The following is an 18,724-nucleotide window of genomic DNA, read 5'->3' as shown; positions in this document are numbered from 1 at the left end:
CTGTCAGCAGGGAGATGCAGCTGAAGGTGAGTGACATGCTGGACAGGTGAAGGGACTTCCAAAGCCTGGTAATCACCTGTAAAGCAGCAAACATACTCTCTGATATGTTCTGTAAAAAGTAGCCTTTCATCTCAAGGCTGGTGGGCTTAAGTTTCACTGGCCAACACCATTCCAATTTTGTTAAGTTCACTGAAGAAGCACTCTGTGCCATGCACTCACCAGGTAGACCCTGGCTAGTTCTTGAAAACGCGGGAAAAAGAAGTGCCGACTGTTAAAGCTAGAATGCGTCATTAAAACAGAATTTAGTGACATATTTAAATGATAAAATGCCTTACTAGACAACTGCCTTACTAGACAACTGATCGGTGGGGGGGGGGGGGGGGGGGGGGGGGGGGGGGGGGGCTCCCAGCTCATCTTCAGGAGGGGGGGGGCTTCCCTGCTCATCTTCAAATCTGCCCAGATGAAACCTGGAAGTGAGCAGGATGATGTCGGAATGCCAATCTGATGATGTTTTGGGCGGATTTAGTACACAGAAATGACTATAACCCTTCTTGCCTTGCCCGGAAAAGATCCCCCAATGTCTCTATGATCTTCCCCACTGCTGACAGGATCTGATTGACCTGTATTTACTGGGTTTGTCCTCCTTTCCATGAACAAGGGTGTAATATTTCCAATCTTCCAATCCGCTGTCAGCACTCCCATATCTAAGGAGAATTAAACAATTGTGACCAAAGCCTCCTCAATTTCCACTTTTACTTTCCTCAGTAGCTTCGCACGCATCTCACTCAAACTGGGTGGCGTTTCCCACTTCAGCAAGCTGACATATTTAGTATACTGCTGTTCTTTATATTCTGACCTGTCATCTGACCTGCCATTCAACTTTGCACAAGTATATGCTTGTTCCTTAAGTTTGTTGCTTTCCTTAACTTCTTTAATTAACTGCATATGGTGGGTCCTCCCCTTAGAATTATTCTTTATAGTAGGAATAAATTTATTCTGAGTATTTTGAAATATCCCTATGAATGTCCACCAGTGCCTCTTTATTGATCTATCCTCTAACCTAGTATCCCAGTCCACTTCAGCTAGCTCAGCTTTCATACCCACATAGTTGGACTTATTTATGTTTAAGATATCCTTAGACCCACTCTTCTCCCTTTCAAACTGGATGTAAAATTCAATCATATTGCAGTCTCTGCAGCTGAGGGGTGCCTTTAATCTGAGGTAATTAGTTAATCCTATCACATTACGCAATGCCAAGTCTAATATAACCTGCTATCTGTTTGGACCCAGAATGTGCTGCTCCAAGAAACTGTCTCAAAAGCATTCTGTTAACTCCTCATCCAGGTTATTACTGCCAATCTGATTTTTCCAGTTTATAGGTATATTTAGATTTTGACTTATTGTCACGTGTAACAAGGTACAGTGAAAAGTATTGTTCTGCATAAAGTCCAGGCAGATCGTTCCATACATGAAAAACATAGTAAGAAGTCTTACAACACCAGGTTAAAGTCCAACAGGTTTGTTTCAAATCACTAGCTTTCAGAGCACTGAGGAAGGAGCTAGTGTTTGAAACAAACCTGTTGGACTTTAACCTGGTGTTGTAAGACTTCTTACTGTGCTCACCCCAGTCCAACGCCGGCATCTCCACATCATGTAAAACATAGGACATACGATAAATACACAATGTGAATGCACAGACATCGGGTGAAGCATATGGAGTGTGGTACGACTCAGTAGAGAGGATGCATGGAGAGATCAATTCAGTCAATAAGAGGGCCATTCAGGAGTCTGGTAACAGTGGAGAAGAAGCTGTTTCTGAATCTATTAATGCATGTTCTTAGACTTTTCTATCTTCTGCCCAATGGAAGAGGTTGGAAGAGAGAATAACCTGGGTGGGAGTGGTCTTTAATTATGCAAAATCACCTTGACATTCCTTTGTCATGGGTACCTAATATTTCTTCTTGTACACTTTATCTTACATTGTGGTTCCTGTTCAAGGGTTTGTAGACCACTCCCACTAGTCAATTCTTTCCACCACAAGTCCTCACCTCCACTCAAACCAATACTGCATCCTGATCTCTTGAACCAAGGTCACTTCTAGCTATTGCAGCACTGCCATTCTTGATTAACAGTGCTACCCCTCCACCTTTATTTAACTTCCTATTCTTTTTGGTTAGCATATACCCCTCAATAGTCAGGGCCCAGTCCTTGTCATCCTGCAGCCACATCTCTGTAATGGCTATCAGATCATATTTATTTATTTCAATTAATTTACTTTGTTCTGAATGCCACATGGATTCAGATACAAGTCGCATAGTTTTGACTTTTTGTTATCGTTGCAACATCTAGTGTTGACTATTGGTGTATTCTTAGTTTTTTTTCTCTCCGTCTATCCCGCCATTCTCTGACCCTCATTTCCCATATTATGACTTTGCTCTCTTGCCTTGACTCTACCCCAGGGCGGCAACTACCCAAGCGCAACTGTTGTTGAATGGTCTCCTTCTTGCTGTAATCATTTTATAATTGCCACGACTAACCAGATATGAATCCACTTTTTTAATATAAAGATGTTGATCAACGCTTTGCTTTACAGGCCGAGACTTACTCAAATCTGTTGAGAAAATAACGGTCCAATCTTAAGAGTTACTTGAGGTTGTGAATGGTACACTGCACAACTACCAGCCTCAGTTAAAGACAGAGATGGGCAGCTTAGAGGAGGGTTTAATCTAATTTTTGAGCCCTTTTGGGGGTGGCACGGTGGTGCAGTGGTTAGCTCTGCTACCTCATGGTGCAGAGGACCTGGGTTCGATCCCTGTCCATGTGGAGTTTGCACATTCTCCCCGTTTGCATGGGTCTTGTAGGTGGCTTGGTCATGCTAAATTGCCCCTTAATTGGAAAATAAATGAATTGGGTAGTTTAAACTTTTATTTTAAAAAATTTGAGCCTTTTATCCCCGCTCAACCACCATTTTACTTTCGTTAAAAATCAGTCCAATATCCGGTGCTTCAACTCCATTTGTAGCCTCCTCAATTATTTAAATAATCTTAGAATAACTTGATATTCAATGTACTCAAATACCCTTGAGAGCCACCCTAATATGTCATTAGACCTATTGAAACAGATATATTTGTGTGTCTGTCACAACTGTCCAAGAGGCTGTCTGCAAAAAGATAGTGGATTGCTGCTCCTTTGAGTTCAGCCATTACTCAAATCGAAAATGGCAGCCTGGTTAGAGCGATGCACCAAATTTAATTATTACCTTTGTATTTCTTATGTCAATGCACTAAATTATAGCAGATAACTCCATTTCTCTCCTAATACAGTGCCAATTCTTCAGCAGGGGAATAAAATACGAAAGTCAAAGTGCAGCATTGAGGAACACTTGACATAAATGTCGTCAGCTCAAACTACTGGGTAGATTATTGGACCTCTTCGGAGGTCCTCATCATCAAAGATACCTGTGTGAGCCAACTCAGCCTACTCCACATAGCATTAGCAATAACCTAAGTGCACTGGACACAGCAGACTCATAGGAAAACAACCCAACTCTAATGCTGATGATCTACGTACCAATAATACCTGCCCCCAGCCAAACTATTTAGACATTGTGATACTGTGGTACCATGATACTGTTGAACATTACCTCAAGTACATCCTGTCCACAAACATCAGAACAAATTTAACCCGGGCAATTACTACTCCAGCAATTTGCTCCCAGTCAGTAGAGAAATGATAAAAGGAATTAAAAATATGCTATAAAGCCATAACCTGCTAATTGATACTTAGTTTGGCCTCTTCACGGGGGACTGATCTCCAGATATCATGTTGGACTAATGAAAGCATAGACACAAGATCAGGATGCCATGATAACTGCATGTGACATCAAAACTGCATTCAACCAAACATGGCACCAAGGAGCCACAGAAAAATAGAACTCATGGGATCAAGGGGAAAACATTTCCAATGTTTTGGTTGAAATTATGTAATCACAAAATGCATTCATATACTGCTTTAAATATAGTATGACACCCCCAGGCACATCACAGGAGTGTTAGCCAAAGTCTAATGCACAGGTCTGTCATGTGAGAGTCCCTTTAAGAAAAGTGTGTTTATCAAATAGATGCAGCGATGTCATTGTGTGGGTGGAGCTGGAATGTGATTCTGTCCTTTACTTTCGTTTTGAGCTGGGAGCTGTTTTTGGTTCTGTGTTTTACTTTCGGTTTAGGCAGTTGAAAGCTGTATTCAGACTACAGGGGGTCTCTCTCTCTCTCTCTCTCGCTCTATGTTAAAAAAGGAGTTCGGATCACTTGATAATTTAAAAGTGATACCTGCTTTCTGTAGAGATTTCAAACCTGCTGTCTTTGTTAAAAAAGGGTCTTTTTGACTTATGGATGTTGTTAGCAAAGCTATTAAGGGTTACCTATAGAGTATTGCATCTGTGGTGATTATCAGTGTTCGTAGTTGATAAACTGTTTACTGTGCGTTTATAAAGTGTTAACTGAATTCATAGAATAAACATTGTTTTGTTTTAAAAATACTGAAGAACTCTGTTGCATTACACCTGTAAAGTGGGCCCTTGTGCTCCCCATAACCAAAATCTATGAAAAGTTGTGGGTCAGGTGAACTCCATGATATACTTTGGTGTTCTCTAAACCCTGGCCCATAATAGTTCTTAGTTGTCAGAGGCAAGTATTGTAGCCTCAGGGCACTGCTGCAGGAATTCATGGGGGGATGTCCTGGGGCCCAAGCTTCATCAGCTACTTCAACATTTTCTCCACCTTAAGATCTTGAATGTATCTGTTTGCTGTCCAGTGTTCAGTTCACAACATCTCCAATAATGAGCAGCCCATAAAAGAGGAATAAGACACCATCCATCCACATGTTTGTGTTAACAAGCAGCAAGTAGCATTCATGCTACATGAAAGATCAAGTAATGCCCATCTTAAAGAAGGAAAGATTCAACGATCTCTCTCTAACCTACAATGGCACAACAATTAGTTAGTCACTTATCAACATTCTGGAAGTCACCATTAAGCAGAAACTTCACGGACTTGTCATATCAATGCTGTTGCTTTAGGAGCAGACAAGAGACTGGCTACTCTGTGAAAATTATCTCACCTCCTGACCCATAAAAGCCTCACCATCACCAATAAAGCTTATTAAAAGTGGATGGAATACTCACCAATCATCTGGTTGGATATAGGCAAAAAGGCAAGAAGAAACTCAGCACCATTCTGGATGAGCACTTCTTGCCATTCAACTTAATTTTCACCCCTGGCATTCTATGGCTGCAGTATGCATGAGATATAAATTGTACTGTTGCATCAAGATTATTTTAACTGTGTCTCCTCGGTCCACATGGTCTACCATCCAGCACAAGAGTTAGCAGGAACATGGAAACACAGTCCCCTCCAAGAAAGTAAAATGCGGTTGTCTGTAAAAGAGGCAATCGATCCAATCCTGTCAGTTTTCCATTGGAAGGGCTAGTTCAATTACCCCCTCTAGAATGCGAGAATTTAGGATCTCGGGTATTAAACATTGAGTCCTGCAGTACTTTCAAGGCACGTCTTTGCTGTTTGACCAATGGTGATGGTAATTGAGACGCTCATGTCATGTTAAATAACCAAAAAGGTTCCAGGGTTAATTACAACTATTCTGCTGCATTATTCAAACACAATCTGTGCGTTTATATCAACACATCAGTTTAACATCCAGCATGCAAAGCATATTCAATCTAATGCTTTTAATTCTATTTTTCGGTACTAAAGGTGAAGCGGTGGCAAACAGATTAAGCTGGATTTTTGTTGCTTTATCAGAAATACATGTGCAAATTAGGGAGGGTAGGGATGGGGAATTGTTGTGGATTGATTCACTTTCTGTTCCGAAGCGGATTGCATTGCAATGTTTATGGAACCAGAGGGACTATGAGTGTAATTTAATTATGTACACATCATACCAATGGTGATACATGCTCAATATTACATTTTGAGCTTCTCTTTTTTGCTTCTCAGAGCAGTGAAATGGAAAGCGTTTATTCCAGAGCCAAACAGATAACGTCCATTCTTGTCAATGTGAAATAGGTGTGAATAATCTGATAAATTGACATTTAATTTGCTGGGGGACTTTAAATATCACATTCGTCCGATTAGTTTTGTTGGACTAATTCTTCCATTTTAATTGCCTTTGTGAACAGAATGATGAGCAATGAAACATTTGCCAGTGAATTCTGCTTTGCTTTTTTGTAAAAGCTATTAGGTGTTTTTGCAAATTTTCTCCATTTATTTCTGTTCACAGAGCTGACAGCTGACAGTTAAATCTGTATTCTCATTCTATCTCTCACCAATCCTTAGTTCAACGAATTTTGCCAATTACTCTGGAGTGACTGCACTATTTCTGAAGACTGTTGCCAATAGGTTCTGAAAGTTTGCAATAACATCCTGTGAGTGGCAGGTTTATGGATTAAAATTAGTCACAGATCTGAATGGAAAGGCGTTTACACATTATAACATTCCTCTTTGGAAAACTGGAATGTTATCAAGGGAAATAACCGACCGGATTTCAGGCAAGGTCCTAAACAATCAAGTAGAGATAACTGCCATCATTTGTCAAGTTTAGCTACATAATAAGATGGTTTTCTTTTGACATTAATAGCTAATAATAAATGAGAAGGTATTTAAATTCTGGGACTTTTGCTTTAATTGGAACTGTTTTGTCACAAAGTGAGAGCTAAAAAGTAAACTGATGTGCTACTAATTAAGTTTGACATATAGGACGCGTTTCAGCTGCCTTGGCGCACCCGGCTTGATGTCAGGACGAGGCTGCTAAAACTCGTGAGAGGTCTCTCGCGGGATTTGCGACGTTTGAAACATCTAAAGAGATTCAACGGAATCTCACGAGGCTTGGAAATCTGGATCTCACTCTCGCTGGGTGAGATCCATCACAGATATTTAAATGATCTATTAGGCTCATTCAAATATAAGTTCACCAGATTCAGCGGCCGCGCCTGGGAGAACTGGCCAAGGCGCCTTTTAAACGTGTCATTTACAGGGTCCACACAAATGTGGACCAGTCATGATAGCACATGGGTGGGGGGTCTCACAGGCCATCAAGATACCTGGGTAGTTGAGCATTGGGCAGGGTGGCACCATGGCACTCCCTCTAGCACCTGGACCCTTGGCACTGCCAGCCTGGCACCGTGGCAGTGTCAACTGGGCACCCTGGCAGAAATATGGGCTTTCTCTTAAACAGATTGAAAAATCAGTTTGGACCAGTATTCTTGTTTCTCCGTTTTCCTGTTTTTCAACTCGCCAGTGCAGGAAATAATTAAAGTGCGGCCTCAATGGGGAGTTTGACTGGAAGGGAATATTCCTGCCCCACCCTCCACCAGCACAGAGAGAAAACGTTGGTGGGCAATATTAGTGGACAGGCTTCTGGGGCATAATCTGATGAGCACCACACAGTCGCTAATGCACAACCCCCAGGCAAGACAGCAGGCGAAGGGCTGCTGGATCCCAGGACCCAGCTGGGACCGTAGTGAAGAGCCTGGGACATGACATCGTCATCATAAGTGAAGGTGTCCAAGGTGTTGCGCAGTCAGTGATGGCCATGGCTGAGGGCCTCGGTAGACTCGATGGAGGAAGTGACCCAGTACCAGGCTGACCTTGAAAGGTGCTGCAGGACATGTCCCGGTCTCAGATGGGAATGGCCAAGGTCCTGCGGAGTTTGTACCAGATGGAGGTGGGCATTGCCAAGTCGCTGCAGAGAATGCCCCAGTAACCGAGGGCATCGGCGAAGGCGCCAACACCATGATGTAGACATTGGGGAGCCACCAAGGCTGGCAGGGCCAGGCGATGCTGGGGCACCTGTGGCTCAATCCAGCTTCCCTGCCATTCAGAGGTGAACCCCAGGGCCCTAATGGCACTGAGCTGGAGGAGGGGGTGCTGAGTGCCAACTCGGACCCATCCTATGGGGTGGCGACGGTGACCACCAACTCCCTCAAGTTCTATACCTCTCATGAGGCCATGTCTCACAGCCAGCACCCGGAATAGGGTGGCAGGGCTATGCATGTGCTGCCAACAAGTGCTCTATCGCGCTCCTGACTTGTGCTTCATATGTGGAGTCAGGCGTTAAGTTACTCACTACAGGATTTCCATATCCTGACCTCCTCTTATAGTCATAGTATTTATATGGTTAGCCTAGATAAGTTTCTTGTCAATGGTAGCCCCGAGGACTTTGATACGATTCACTCCCTAAACTTTGCTCTCTCTCACTCCTTTTTTAAGACACCCTGTAAGACGTATCTCTTTGACTAAGCTATAAGTCATCTGTCTTTGTATTTCATGCAGCTTGATGTCAAATGTTGTTTAATAACTCTTGTGAAGCACCTTGGGATGTTTTATTACATTACAGCACTATGTAAACACCAGTGTTTACGTTTCACCTGTGGACATATACATTACTCAAAAGTTGCACTTCACATGAGCACAGCGCAAAGTCACATGTACTCAAAGGATCATATGGTCTACTCCTGCTCCTATTACTTATGTTTTTATTGAATTTGGCCAGTTGAAAGTAATTATAAATATATCATCACTGACAGCAAGTGTCAGTGTTTTCAAGAGATCTTTCTGGTGAATTTTGCTCTGACAGAAATTCAATATTGTTATTTATTCCTTTTCTGTTTTTATAATTGAGCTTCTCTGGAGGAAATGTTACTGCACTGGTTCAGATTTTTAGTTCTGTCATTTATTATTGTAAAGACCTTGGGTGGGATACTCCGTCCTGTCAGACCCGTTTTCTGGCGCGGTGCGCCCCTGCCGGCAGCGGGATCCTCCGTCCCAGCAGCGGGATCCTCCGTCCCGGTAGTCGGCAATGGTGTTTCCCATTGTGGCCACCCCCATGCTGTCGGGAAATCCACGGGCGTGAGCGCGCTGCCGGCAAAGCAAGGGATGCTGCCGATGGAGAATCCCGCCCCTTAAATTATTATTTTTTAAAAAGAGTACCGAATTAATTTTTTCCAATTAAGGGGCAATTTAGCGTGGCCAATCCACCTAGCCTGCACATATTTGGGTTGTGGGGGTGAAACCCACGCAAACACGGGGAGAATGTGTAAACTCCACACTGATTGTAATTCCAGAGCCGGGATCGAACCTGGGATCTCGTCGCCGTGAGGCAGCAGGGCTAACCCACTATGCCCACCGTGCTGCCCACCCTTAAATTATTTTTGATGGGAATTAGTCAATTGCTATAAAAAGAATATTAAAGGGGATGGGAAGCAAGCAGATGAGTGTGATTAGGCTCAGTGGCACACGTGTAGACTCCCTAGGTTACATGGCCTGTTAACATCATAGCAAGTCAAACCAGCTGGCTACCCAATAATCTCAATGGGAAGCTTGACATTTTGAGGGCTGGGCTCCACTGCTGCAAGTAAAAGGTAAGCACCCCAGGGCAGTGGTTCCCAACCTTTTCAGTAACACCTCACACTTCAATAAAACAAACAATTCTATGGCACACCCACCTTTGTTCAGCTGAATCGATTGCTCATAAACATCACCTTCTCTTACATTTACTATGGTTAAGGTCTTACCAGAGAGTATTGCCACGGTGGCCTGGCCTGCGATCGGGGCCCACCGATCCGCAGGCGGGCCTGTGCCATGGGGGCACCCAATTCCTCCGCACCGGCAGCTGCACCGGTCCGCCATTGCCGGTGCAGAGACAAACCCCTCTGCGCATGCGCTGGGATGACTCCAGCACACGCTGGCGCTCCTGCGCATGCGCCAACTCGCGCCGGCCGGCGGAGGCCCTTCGGCACAGGTTGGCATGGCGCCAAGCCCCTTCCCCGCCGGCCGGTGCAAACCACTCCGGCGCCGGCCTAGCCCCTGAAGGTGCGGCCCGACACCGGAGTGGGTCATTCCACTCCTTCGCGCCGGAGTTGCCCGCCCCGCCGATTCACGCAGAACCCCGCCCATGATCTCCCAATCAAAGAATCCTGCCCAAAATCACCTCCAATCAAATATCTGTGCTTTTTTGTGGTTAATTCAGAATCAAGCTAACAACTGAATCAGTCTCATTGGAGATCAATTCTTTTTCCTTTCTTAATTTTGCACTTCACATGGTAAAGGTGTTGATTAACAATGAAACCCTGTATGGAAATTGTATATTTTTCAAACAACTTCATATTTTATAATGAAGTTACTTATGTGGCTCTTACTTTAGTTTGCACCTAATCACATAAATGAAAGTGAAACAGATGGTTAATATCGCTCTCGGACCGCAGCCATTTTGAGTTGTCCGCAGCAACTGGGGAGATGGAGGGAAGTATCTCTGAACTGAGATTACCACAAGGCAACACAGTTAGGAATAGCAAGAGATCACTGATGCGCAATCAATTACACTCAAGACAAAGTGATTTCATAACTGAAGGCTTTAATTTACTAGAACTTGTTCCCCAGCAGCTTCGGTACAGAAAGTGAAGGCTGCTGGGATGGCACCGTTTCTTATACTCCACCTGTCAGGGCGGAGCTACGTACAACAGCCAATGGTAGACTCCTGGGTCTAACCAATGGTCATCAGCCTCTTAGGTACCGCAATACCTGGTACTACCACAATCACATTGGGAACTATTGACAGCAACCCTCACACCAATATTCTCACACACAAATGTGCAACATGGCATGTGGAAAGGTGCTTTTTAAGACAATAACATATCTCCTTGGTGTAGCATCTTTAACTTAATAAACCATCTCACTCCCTTCACAGAATCACTCTGAATCAAAATTTGCCACAAAGTTACATATGTAGATATTAGAGCAGATGATGAAACTTGAATGAAGTGGTCACATCATAAGATTACCTTGTAAAGGAAAAACGTTTTGTGGCTCTCGGTGTTTATTAATCAAACATGGATGCTGCACTGAGATACGCAGAAACAAATCAATGTTGATATTTGAAAAATAATGATCTGTTTTAAACCAAATATTCAATAAAAACAATGGGGCCTGATATCAGATGGCTGTCTCGAGCCAGTGTTTGCTGTGAACTCTGTAGCACCGTCAATATGACGCGAGGCAGGTTGAGGTAATGTCAATTGAAGGCTTTATTAAGCAGAACTTTATCCCCAGCAGCGTGGTTACAGAATGCAACTGCTGAGGGAAATGGAGGGAAAAACTGGGTTCTTAAACCGGCATTTCTGGGTGGAGTCCAGTAGGTGGCAGATCCTATCAGGACCTGGCATCCCTCCACCAATAGCCTGTCGACACGTGGTGTACCGTATTACCCCTAATACATACCACCACAAACTCTAACCATGTGAACTTTAACCATGGCTCACAACAAGCCAAAGGTCAATGATGGGAAAATTACATATCCTTCAGGAGTAAATGAAATCTCTGACAAAATATCAAAAGAGGAAATGATTCGGTGGACTTGACATCTATCATTATGAAGTGCTTCGGGAGGTTGGTCATGAGACGCATCAATCCCAGGCTCCCAGAATGCCTTGTCCACCGCCACAACCGGTCCACAGCAGACGCCATCTCCCTGGCTGTACACGCATCCATGGAGCATGTCGACCACAAGGACTCCTACGTCAGACTCCTATTCATTGACTACAGCTCCACCTTCAACATCGTAATCCCAGCCAAGCTCATATCAATACTTAAAAAACTAGGACTTGGCTCCTTCCTCTGCAACTGAATCCTTGACTTCCTGACACATAGACCTACTATACTCCCTATACACACATAACTATGTGGCAAAATTTGACTCCTACTCCATCTACAAATTTGCTGATGATGTGACTGTAGTGGATTGGATCTCGACCAACGATGAGTCAGAGCACAGGAGGGACATAGAGAACCTAGTGGAGTGGTGTAACGACAACAATCTCTCCCTCAACATCAGCAAAACTAAAGAGCTGGTCATTGACTTCAGGAAGCAGAGTATCGAACACACCCGTGTCTGCATCAATGGTGCCGAGGTGGAGATGGTTGACAGCTTCAAATTCAAAGGTGTGCACATCACCAACAATCTGTCCTGGTCCACCCACGACGACGCTACAACCAAGAAAGCACAACAATGCCTATACTTACTCAGGAGACTAAGGAAATTCAGCATATCCACATTGACTCTTACCAATTTTTACAGATGCACCATAGAAAGCACCCTATCTGGCTGCATCACAGCCTGGTATGGCAACTGCTCACCCCAAGACTGTAAGAAACTACAGAGTTGTGAACACAGCCCAGTCCATCACACAAACCTGACTCCCATCCATTGACTATATCTACACCTCCCGCTGCATTGGGAAAGCGGGAAGCATATTCAAAGGCCCCTCCCACCCAGTTAATTCTCTCTTCCAACTTCTTCCACCGGGTAGGAGATATAAAAGTCTGCACTAACAGGTTCAAAACCGTTGTTACCAGACTCCTGAATGACCCTCTTATGGACTGAATTGATCTTTTCACACATCTTCTCTACCGAGTAGTACTGTATTCCATATGCTCACCCGTTGCCTGTGCCTGGAATCATAGAATTTACAGTGCAGAAGGAGGCCATTCGACCCATTGAATCTGCACTGGCTCTTGGAAAGAGCTCCCTACGTAAGCCCACATCTCCACCCTGTCTCTGTAACCCAGTAACCCCACCTCACCTTTTTGGACACTCTCGCCAATCCACCTAACCTGCACATCTTTGGACTGTGGGAGGAAACCGGAGCACGCGGAGGAAACCCACGCAGACACGGGGAGAACGTGCAGACTGCGCATATGGTACAATCTATCTGGACTGTATGGAGAAAAATACTTTTCACTGTACCCCGGTACATGTGACAACAAAACAAATCTAATCCAAATCCAATCAAAGACTAAAGATGGTTGTGAAAACCTTCATGTTTATGGACCAAGGTTCAGAGGATGAGAAGGAACTCTATTGCAATCACGGATTGCATCTTGCTTCTGATTGTTTTCCTGAAACATCCTGACAAGAATGTGCATCTGCTGGTTGCTTGCCGCCTTACTGACATTTTTAGAATCTATGCCCCAGAGGCACCTTACACATCACCAGATAAACATAATGATGTTTTCATGAGAGGGTGGCATAGTGGTTAACACTGCATCCTCACAGCACCAGGGACCCGGGTTCGATTCTGGCCTTTGGTGACTGCTTGGAGTTTGCACTTTCTCCCCGTTTCTGCGTGAGTTTTCTCCGATTTCCTCCCACAGTCCAAAGATGTGCGGGTGAGGTGAATTTGCTCTGCTAAATTGCCCCTTCATGTCCAGGGAGGCAAAGGCTAGATGGGATTACGGGGATGGGGTGGGAGAGTGGGCCTAGGTAGGGTGCTCTTTTGGAGGATCGGTCCAGACTTGATGGACGAATGGCCTCCTTCTGTGCTGTAGGAAATCTAATTCTATGGAAGCGAGATCAGCAATGTAATATTCACTCTTTGCTCGCCATCCTTAATGGGATGTTGGGCTGGTTCTCCATGCTGCTGGCCCAGTCAAAAGCTCTAATATTAAGCTTATAATGCAGAGCATTATGCAGGGGAAGGTGTAACGTCTCATGGAATGAGGGCAAAATTCCTCTGGGACCTTTCCATCTTGTGGCCCCATCAATGGGGAACGATTTCTAGCTGTGAGGTGCTCCCAGCCTTCTGGTGACCTCCCCAAATAGCATAGGCTGCCTCATCACAGAATCCAAATATTCATCCCCTGGTTGGGGCCTTAAGTATTCAAAATGGCCGCCTGCTTCAGTGAATCTGATCTGCAACTGATCCACCCCTGGGGAGCAGTTCCAGTGACAGGAATGTGTTGGGGAGCTGCCTGAGGCCATCCTTTTCCCTACATCCCTTGTCTCCCACAATGTCTCCATGGAGCCAGGAAAATTCTGTTCTCAAACGGAACAGTTTGCAGACATCACAGCTACTCAGAACAAACTTTATAAACCACTTATCTAAGTCCTTCCAGATACAGGATGGTGCAGTCTGTGATTTCACCCTCTATTAATGGAATTGGCCATGAATTAGTATGTCACCATTTTGGAGCTGGCAAATCTATATTCGAAAAAAAATGGACAATATTAAGTAATCTCTAGCTTTTGACAGTGAAAGGTTTACGTCAGTTATATCATCTTGAGGGTTTGTGATCCTCCATCTCCATCAGTGGATTTTTCCCTCATTGACAATTAAAGTATCAATCAATGTCATATTAAACATATCCATCAGTTTGCATTTGCTATTTTAAGAAAATATGCAAATCGCACAAACAGCTGCCTGTAAAATTGTTGGAATATATTAGAAACATTTGAAACAAATTACACACTGAACCCTGAAAAACTCCATTAAAAAATGATGAGCGAGACAGATTTAGGATGAACATTTTTTTAGGCTAGAAGGATATGTCTAATGAATGCAAAATTTGTAGCCAGATGTGATTTGTCGTTTCCAAGTTTGCATTATGGGAAATAATTGTATCATAAGAACATAAAAAGTAGAAGCAGACCATTCAGCCCCTCAAATTTGCTCCGCCATTTAATCAGATTATGGCTTTAACCCCACCTCCCAACCAGCCTTCCATAGCCATTGACTCTCTTTTATATTAAAAATCTGTCTAACTCAGCCCTGGATGTATTCAATGACCCAGCATCTAGTGCTCTCTGGGAAAGTGAGTTCCAAAGACGAACAACCCACTGAGAGAAGACATTTCTCTTCATCTCAGTCTTAAATGTAAGGTACTTTGGTGGAATTCTTCGGCTGTTAGATTCTCTTTTCCTGTTTGCAGCGCACCCCCGCCCACGGGTTTCCCGGCCGCGGGGGTGGCTTCAATGGGAAATCCATTGACAAGCAGCGGTAAGATAGATCACAACCAACGGACAGAGCATCGCCAAGAAACACGCATTTCGGCGACCGGGGAATCCCCCCCTTATTTTTAACTGTGTCCCTTTGTTCTAGAGTTCTATTATGGGCGGGATTCTCTCATCTCGCAGCAGAGTGTCCACGGCATCGTAAACGCCGTCGCGTTTTACGATGGCATGAACGGGCCGCTCCCAGGACTAATTCCGGTCCCTACAGGGGCCAGCATGGCGCTGGAGCGGTTCATGCCACTCCAGCTGCCGCTCCAGGCGTGAACTGGGCGCCACGGGATCCGCGCATGCGTAGTGGCGCGTAGTTGGTTTCCTTCAACGCGCCGGCCCCGACCCATCATGGCGCAGGGCTACAGGGGCCGGCGCGTAGGAAATGAGTCCCCCAGAGAGAGAGGCCGATCGGTGGGCCCCAATCGCGGGCCAGGCTGCATCAGAGCCCCCCTCCCCCCCACAGGCTGCCACCCGACCCTTCCACTCTGAGTTTCCGCCGGCTGAGAGCAGGTGTGGACGGCGCCGGCGGGACTCATCATTTCCACGACGGCCGCTCGGCCCATCCCGGCCCGAGAATCGGCAGGCTGGCCGTGTAGAGGGGTCTGCGACTGGCACCGCGCCAACCACGCCGGCGCCAATGGTGCCGATTCTCCGCTCGGAGAATACATTCTTGATGGTTCTGTGTCATGTGATGTGTAGTCAGCAGAGTGTTTGTGCGGGCTTGGAACAGAATTGTAAGAGGAACACCTTCAATAAACAAGTCATCGTGTTTTACACAAATAAAGAGTGTGGGCACCTCGATGCCGTTTCTCTTTTGCAGCAACAAAGAAATATAACCGGAGAGAAAACTGCCGATGAGGATGGTGACAGGATAAAAATCACTGAAAAGGAGATTTTCATAAATCAATTGTGTGACAGCATCAGGAGCAAAATAAGATTCTCGGGACTGGACTCACAAACACACAGACGTCAAGCGAAGTACTGCCACCGATGTGAAGGTTTCACAGCAACTGTGAGTAAGAAAGCTGACAGTCAGGGAAGTATCGCTAATACCTGAGACAATTTACCTCAATAGCTGTGGCCTTTAAAACTGTCCAATCTGATCATAAGGACCTACGCTGAGGTGGTTTTACCATTAAAAGGATGTATTATAGTGAAAGTCGAAGCAAATGGGGCGATGGTAAAGCTGCCTCTTCATGCTGCCCGTGGAACCTTGCCTGCTCTACTTGGCAGAGCATGGTTGGCTAAGATTAGACTTAACTGGGAAACAGTCAATCAATTAGTGGATTCAAAGAGCAAGTTGTGACAATTTCTGAAAAAGGAGAAGAAGGTGTTTGAAGATTCACTAGGCTCTGTGACTGGAGTTGAGGTACGCCTAAAAAATCAAGCCAGACAGTACACCCAAATGGCTCAAAGCTAGAACCGGACCACGTGCCATCAGGCCAAAGTTGAAGAAGACTTTGTGGAGATTGTAAAACTACGATTAGCCCTGTTTTGTGCGCAGGTCATTATCCGCGACTGCTGATTGATGCCTTTTGTATTGGACTTTCTGGAGGACAGAAATTCAGTCAAACTTTCTTTCTATCTGCAAATGAATGTGGCTGCCGAATGACAGCCACTACTCACCACAGTGACCGATAAAGGTCTGTTTCGTTACAGAAGAATTACTTATGGAATAACATCTGTGCCGGCTCATGGGTTGAATGGAGTGCAATATTATTTACATGACATACTCATCACCGGTTCAAGTGAACAGGAACACTTGGAGAATTTGGAAGCTACCCTAAAGTGGTTACAAAGCCACAAGCTGAGAGTTGAGAAGGAAAAGTGTGACTTTTTCAAGTCGTCCACAAATTATCTTGGTCATATCATCGATAAAGATGGTTTACACAAAGCACCAAAAAAACCATCAGCAATCTCAGAAGCACCAGGTCCTGAAACTGTGACACAATTAAGTTCTTTTTTAGGACTGATCAATTATTATGGTACATTTGTGATAAATTTAGCAACTCGATAGAAGCCATAACACGTTATCTGTCAAACAGGCATGGCACTGGTCAGATGATATGAGAATACATACAATGAAGTGAAAGAAGCTTTACTGAAGCCAGAGCTATTGGCTCATTATAATCCAAAAATGAAGTCGCAGTTAGCTTGCGTTGCAGTTGTCTCGCACGTTATGCCTTCAGGAAAGGAACAACCAAAAGCATTTGCTTCACGTACTCTGACTAGCACAGAAATGAATTATGCTTGGCTAGAAAAGGAAGCTTTGACCATCATTTTCAGTGTAAGGATGTTCTACCATAATGTTTATGGGCATAATTTTACCCTTTTGACGGTTCATCAGTCCTTGACTACAATCTTTGGGCCACATAAAGGTATACCTTCTTTAGCATTTATTGCCCATCCTTGAGGGGCATTTAAGAATCAACCCCATTGCTCTGGGTCTGGAGTCATATGTGGGCCAGACCAGGTCAGGATGGCAGATTTCCTTCCCTGAAGGGCATTAGTGAATTAGACGGGTTTTTACAACAATTACAATGGTTTCATTGTCGTCATTAGACTTTTAATTCCATATTTTTACTGAATTCAAGTTCTACAAACTGCCCTGGTCCAAGTCCCCAGAGCATTATCCCGGGTCTCTGGATTGCAATACCGTTATGTCACTGCCTTCCTGAAAAGATGGTCATTGATATTATCAACTCCAATATCGGAGCAGCATGCAAATGCTGATGCATTATCACAATTGCCGTTACAAGTCAAGCATGATCCTGAAGAACACTTTGTCAATACATTATATTTCTCACTCGTGGATAGTGTACCTGTGACTTTATCTCAAGTTCAAAGATATACAAGAACTGATCCAGTGATGGGGAAGGCGATTGACTTGGTCCAAAAAGGAACACTGTCACACGTTCAGAAGAAAATGCCAGACCTCAAGCACTACATCACATGAAGGTAAGGGTCCTTCCTGTTTATTTCCTTATTTCCACTTTCTTTTATTTTGCCATTATCAATTTTGATCCATGGGTGATTAATGACATATATCTTTAAGTCAATCAGCAGAGAGAATGAGGAATTCAGACGTTACAGGAGAGAACACTGCCAGTTTGAACCGGAGTTTAAGACCTTTCGAGAGAGAAATGGGGTGGGTGTTGGTTTGATTGATTGGCTGGTGGCTGGTAACAGGTGGTGATTGGATCTTATCCCAGTGGGAGGTTTTTAAGAAACCTTTTTAAAAATAAATTTAGAGTATCCAATTCCTTTTTTTCCAATTATGAGACAATTTAGCGTGGCCAATCCACCTACCCTGTACATCTTTGGGTTGTGGGGGTGAGACACACACAGACACGGGGAGTGCAAATTCTACATGGACACATTCCACATGGACAGTGACCCAGGGCCAAGATCAAATCCAGGTCCTCGGCGCCGTAAGGCAGCAGAACTAACCACTGTGCCACCATGTGGCCTGAGGTTTTTAAGAAACCTGAGGAAGCAGTTGAGTCCTAGGCACAGAAAGACAAGGATCTGCTTGCTCTCCCTCTCCAGAAAGGCTTTGAGTGCTGTATTCCTGAAGCTGCAGAGAACCTGAATGAATGAATCCACAGAGAACTCATTATAGGCTGCAAACTAAGACAATAACCTGCTCTCTCTTTCACCAGAATGACCTGAATGAATCTACATAAAACCCTTGAACTGGAAGCAAAGTTTAAAGAGGAATAATGTGTGAAAAACCACCATCTGAAACAAAGACCTTTTTTTTTCTTTTACCTATGATTTTTACCCGTTTCCACCCCTCTGTGTTTGTCTGCCTTGTGTGTGTGTGTGTGTATGTATATATATATATATATATATATATATATATATAGAGGGTGGG

The 18,724-nt window shown here is 44.3% G+C and overlaps 1 protein-coding gene across 5 annotated transcripts in view; it reads right to left on the bottom strand.

Moving 5' to 3' along the window:
- The window catches only part of LOC140385610 (RNA-binding Raly-like protein), a 1,446,698-nt gene that overhangs the window by 287,885 nt on the left and 1,140,089 nt on the right, over positions 1-18,724 (bottom strand). The gene's annotated exons all lie outside the window — the stretch shown is intronic.

The sequence above is a fragment of the Scyliorhinus torazame genome, chromosome 11 (assembly GCF_047496885.1).
Source record: "Scyliorhinus torazame isolate Kashiwa2021f chromosome 11, sScyTor2.1, whole genome shotgun sequence".
Classification (NCBI taxonomy): Eukaryota; Metazoa; Chordata; class Chondrichthyes; order Carcharhiniformes; family Scyliorhinidae; genus Scyliorhinus; species Scyliorhinus torazame.
Note: the sequence above shows the minus strand (reverse complement) of the source record. Positions and strands in the feature narration are given on the sequence as shown.